This window comes from Carassius carassius, chromosome 26 (assembly GCF_963082965.1).
Source record: "Carassius carassius chromosome 26, fCarCar2.1, whole genome shotgun sequence".
In the NCBI taxonomy this organism is placed as follows: Eukaryota; Metazoa; Chordata; class Actinopteri; order Cypriniformes; family Cyprinidae; genus Carassius; species Carassius carassius.
The window spans coordinates 12,003,172-12,009,179 of record NC_081780.1 but is presented as its reverse complement, the minus strand read 5'-3'; positions in this window follow the sequence as shown (position 1 = coordinate 12,009,179).

Sequence of the window (6,008 nt, the reverse complement as noted above, 5' to 3'; positions counted from 1 at the left end):
AATATCACTCTTTTTAAAAGGGTATAATTTTCAGCAGTTTTGAACGAATGACAGGAAAGTTTGTCTTGTTTTCAAAGTTTGCCTTTAAATTGTCCAACAAGTCAAGTGGAAAAATTATTTTAATTATAATTTCTTAAATAGATAGCACTATATTAAAAGAAATGTATAACAATGCTCTCTCTCATGCTGTTTGTATATATTATTAAGAGTATTTTTTCTGCATTTTTGTTATGTCACACCATAGGACAAAATTATGGTACAGTTCAGGATGATTTGATTTGCCACCAGAAATGTCCACCTATTTTTGAATTGAAGATATTGCCTTTCTACCACCAATGGTGATTTAAGTCAAATTTGTATGTAGTCGTACAATAATTTAATGTTTATTCATGTTTTATAATGTTTTGGTAAAGGTTTCCTGTCCCAGATAGCGTGTGTCCCTGATGAGGTGAGATGAGTTAAGACACTTTATGCAATCTTTATTTGAATCTGTTTACCATCTGCTAACTGATACATGTGACGTTCTTAGCGGGGTCATGCTTTTTATTCCCATTCATAAACAAGCTGTCCTGCCCACTGATTCCATCCAGTAATAACCCTCTGAAATGCCCACATGGGATTTATGTTCCCAGACGGGTTACCAATTCTTTTTTCATACTTTTTAAAACACCATTTCTATACTGTTCACGGTAACACTTTAGTATAGGGACAAATTCTCACTGTTTATTAGCATGCATATTGTCCGTTTATTAGTAGCCTACATATTCTTCATGACCATAGTATGCATCCCTTGTCCTCCCCAATACCTAAACTTAACCTTACTATTAATAAGCAGAAAATTAGGAGTTTACTAGTCACGAGCTGACAAAAGTGGTACTTGATGGTTTATTTAAGTTCACTTATATTTAAGTGAAAGTTACTACGAGCTCAAATGCATGTAATTCTTATATACAAGAATTGAAACATTTGAAAAATAAAAATGACACTTGTATGCCAGTTTGTTGAGATACTATTTCAGCATAATATCTCAGACGACTACATCGGGTCTGCTCTCTGTTGTTTTTCTCTCCATCTGTCACTTGCTGTTTTTATTCAGTGCTGTTTACTCAAAGCGTACTCAATATTTACAGATCAGGTGTTTGTAATATGACACAGGTTATTTCCTAATCTCTCACTTATTAATCAGAGAGAGAGAGTGTGTGTGTGTGTGTGTGTGTGTGTGTTTGTGTGTGTGCGTAATACGTGCCATCATTAGTAAACATTTGTACGCATCAGTTTCTCCTGCGATTACCAGCTCCCTCCGCGTTTGTCATTGACACGTTTTTGTTTTCAGCTTTGTCTCCCAGATGCCATGTTATGAGACTTTGAATGCTTTCCTAGAATCTGAGCGTCAAAGAGTTTACACTGATGTATAATTGACTTACCTAGTAGTTAAATATCAATGGCCATCAACAGCCCCATTGTCCCTGAGGTGATCCAATAATGTGATGTCTAAGAAATCAGTCGACTTTTTTGTGGTATTAAACTGATGCTTTGTGATGAATGTTCATCATCTGACGAGAAAGATTGATAAAGCAATCTACATACGTCCCCTGTGGCGTTTTTTATTTCTGTATAACTGAGTATTGTTTCGCTACATGTGCACAAACACAGCTTTCTGACACAGGCCTTCTGTCCTCAGTTCCCTAATTCCAGGGAAGCGTTTGAAATTCAGCAGTTACGGTGTTTCTCAGAAAAGTGCAGGGGTATTGTAATCGCAGCCTTCAGTTGGGACGGTTGAATTCATACCCATAAAATGATGTGTGTGCGGTCCAGTGGTTCAGAAAATTCACATGTGGTGCCAAAAAACACATCAGCGCCCGTTAAAGCAGATAAAAGTGCCTCCATGGGCTTACAGCGTGTTTGTTGTAGATTTAAAGGTTGCTGAAGACAAAGCGTTAAAGCAGCTCTTTAGCGAGCAATATGTCTTACTCCATTGAATTATAGCGGTGGTCACCCGCCTTCCCTGAACTCAGGAGGAAATATATACTTGAGGGTTGCTGTAAATGCTGTGGCGGGCTTTTCGGCTCAGGTTGCCGTGGAAACCGGATTTGGATGGTGTGGCATTCTATACCCTGTGGGCTCTTGATGGGTTGGTCTGCGTATCTGTTCCTCTTTTGGTTTCTGCAAATGAATGTCTGGATAGCAAGGCTAAGACAGGAATTATTTTTTCCCTGATGCTGAGTTATGACATAAAATGCAATTATTATTATCCTGCATTATGACTGATTTGAATAACGTTAGGAGTTTAACTGATTTTGTGACATGAGTGATTATTAGCTGTAATTATTTACCAGTCGTTGGTGGTTTTCCTTACCTGCTGGAACAAGATGTGTGTTAATCAAGGTAGTAGCTTTATGAAAGGAAATGTTGAATGTGAAATCCCTCAGAGTGAAAAGTGTAGTGCATGTAAGTAAGCCTTGAGGTCATATATATGCTTTAAGGCAGTCCATTGCTGTCTACATTTATGTACATTTATGTATTTGGCAGACACTTTTATCCAAAGCAACTTTCACTGCATTCATGGTACAATTTTTATCACTTTTTGCATTACCTGGGAATTAAACCCATGACCTTGGATTTATAGTGCCATGTTCTATCGTTTGAGCTACAGGTAAAGGTCTTAGGATAATAAAACCTGAATATAGCCTGTATATAGATGTAGTAAAAAGTGAAAAGTCACACTTTTGAGATATAAAGTTGCAGTTTCAAGTACAAGAGTTAAAGCAACTTTATAAAGTCACTTGTAAAATAAACTGTAAAGATATCAATAGTGGCAAAAGTCATAAAAGCTACAATTGAGTAGTCATTTTGTGAAATACAAAGTTGCAGAAACAAAGGCATATTTGTGAGATAGTCAATTGTGAGATGTAAAGTTATTTTGTGACATACTGTCATATAGATACTTTAAGATACTTTGAACAAATTTGGCTTGATATCTGTAATGGAGGGCTCAGAGAGACTATTCTACTCAAGTTCTGATAGCCCCCTATAGACAGAAAGATAAAAAAAATCAATATGCATAAAAAGGAGGAGATGGTAAGGAGGAGGGATGGCGAAAGAACTAACAACGGAAGTGGTAAGAGGCTGTATTTATACTTGGATTTAAATTGGAAGATTAGTTGAGTATACTCCTCCTGAAAGTACATTAATTACTTAACTAAAATTACAAGAACAATTTGCAACAGTGCTTTATGGTTTTACAGTTGTGAGATTATAAATTACAGTTATGAGAAACAAAGTTGCATTCGTGAAATATAGTCACAATTGTTGTGAGATGTAAAGGCACATTTTTGCAAAGCCGCAATTATGAGAAACAAAGTTGCAGTTGAGAGATATAAAGTCTCACATACACGAGAATCAAAGTCACACTGCCAATATGAAGTCACTTTGTGAGACATACTGTAATTACAAGAAACTAAGGCACCATATGTGATATATAATGTAACAAATATGATATATAAAGTTACATTCTGAGATTTAAAGTCGCAGTTATGAGAAAAAAAGTCAACCTCGTGACTGCGTCACTAAGACAAAAAATAGCAAATATACAATAAATGATTAAATAAGTTAATTTGAGAAACGAAGTTGCAAAGGGTTTATTTATTTACTATGAAGTGAAATCAGGCTATATACAAAGCTGACATTTAGCTGATAAACATTTCTCTGTAAAAGTAAGCATTGATGATGGGATGCATATAAACTTTTGTCCGATCAAATACCCTTCAGACTGACAACATCCTTCCTCTTAATACCATACACAATAATGGATTACATCTGTGATGTAAACTACAGGCTATAGACTACTTAAAAAAGGAGTTTCTATACCCGACCCAAACTTCTTGTTTCAATAGAAAACACATCAACACAAGATAAAAACACAGCTCTTTGTTCACAGGTTTTAGAAAGCAGTATTTAGTCATTCACAAAGCCCTTGATTTGAATGTTTGAAAATGAATATGTGGAAGTGCTGAAGGTTAAAGTAAGGACTTTGAGCATGTCCTAGTGAAGGCATCGGAGGTCATGTGAGATAAATCAGGATCAGGAAGAATATTTAAACCTGTGCATCATCCTTCTCTACTCAACTGTGTACAGTAAATGCACAGGGGAGACTTTATCAGAGCAAACCATCACAGCCCCACTACTTCAAATCCGGACACCTCTGTCATCGTTTCCTGATCCTGTGTTTGTAGGCTTAATGGTTAGGGTTAGGGTTAGGGTTAACCCTAACAGAAACTGCATCTAGAACCATCTTTGGATGACACACAGTCTATATCTCCGTCTCTGTGAGTTACAAAAACACAAATGAAACACATGAAACATGACTCTCGATAAGCATATACGTGAACGTTGTTTAGTACGATTACATTTACACAGCACAGGGTTGCTAACAATGCCGTCATGAGTCCTGAAATAGTCGGTGAAATTAAGTAAATTAAGTAATTGTTAATATACATACAGCAGATATTATTAGATCAGTAGACTTTTTTTCTTGATCGTAGATGGCACACTATTTCAGCACTTTTGACTAATGGCTATTTTAGATTTTATCATTTCACCTATCAGCATTTATTAAATTATGTCAGTCCAAACTGTATTCCGGTTAACTGATCGAATTTTGCATCTCTGGAAATTAAAGTAATGATCTATGACCATGTATTGTTGAATTTCAAAGTTTCTGTCTGTTTGTTAATGAGGGATGTTATTAATGTCATTAATGTTTTTGGAGTAAAAGTTATTGAATGTCATTAATGTTTTTGGAGTAAAAGTTGTAGATTATGCTAGGTTTCTGCTTCAGAGCATGTTGTTACATGTTATTATTTTTTAAGTTAATATTTATTGTAATTATTGGTGTTATTTAATATTTCCATAAATTACTTATACATTTCGGGAATATTCCCTTTCATTAAAACCTAGCTATAGGTTAATTTAGTGACATCATTTGCATTCACAGTGTTGCTACAGTTGCTACAATATTTAATCTTCAATTAAAATATGGTCTGTTAAATATGTAAATACAACTGCAAGTCATAAAATAATTTACCTTTCAGATTAATCTCTTTTACTGGGATTCTGCTTTGCATGTCATCAGGTATTAAATTATTCAACTAAATTGTTAACATGAAATTTTAAATACAATATCTGATCTAGTATTGCTAATGTAACTTTAAACATCTATAAATCTAATAAGAGTTATATCAAAAGTAATTTATACATTTTATAAAAGTTTATCTGGACAGGCTTCTTAGCCCAGACGGGGGCCATCTTATCCCTTTGTTAATATTTGACATTTTGTGTTATAACCACTATTTATTTAACAACGGGCCGGTGCATAGTCATCCTGAACATCCTGGGCATCTTCCCCCATCTTCCCCTAAGCATAATGACATGTACTTTAATAAGTGGGTATATTTATTTGAAGTAGCGTCTACACTGGAGTACCAATATATCAAATAGCCCATCACTGCACTGTATGTAAAAACGCTATGGTATTAACACTGATACCACAACTGTATATTGTTTTAAATGAACAGAACAACAAAAGCTACGTTACTGCTACTTATAATCTTTCTGGCTGCCAGTGAGATCAGACACAGCTTGTCCAACATTATGCTGCTCTATTACATCGTATAGCCTTAAAGCTAGACTAACAGCTGCAGTGAATGAATGCAAGAACAAAGAGTTGTGCCTGAGCTTTAGTTTTAGACCGCAGTTCCCCAGTCATCTGACTGCGTGCATTACCGTGGAAATGAGCTCACCCCTGTGTTCTGCAGTGTAGCGTTTCAGGCCACACAGTGTTTGCACAGATGTCAGTTTCAATGACATATAAAGCTCTGGTAAAGGGGGATTTTGTGTCTTTGTGAGATTGTGTGGTGAAAGAAGGCAATGTGATTGGAAGGTGTGGAGAGACAGTGGACATGTTCATGTCTGTAGGCAGAGAACAGGAAAAATGTGTTTCTCCTATACCA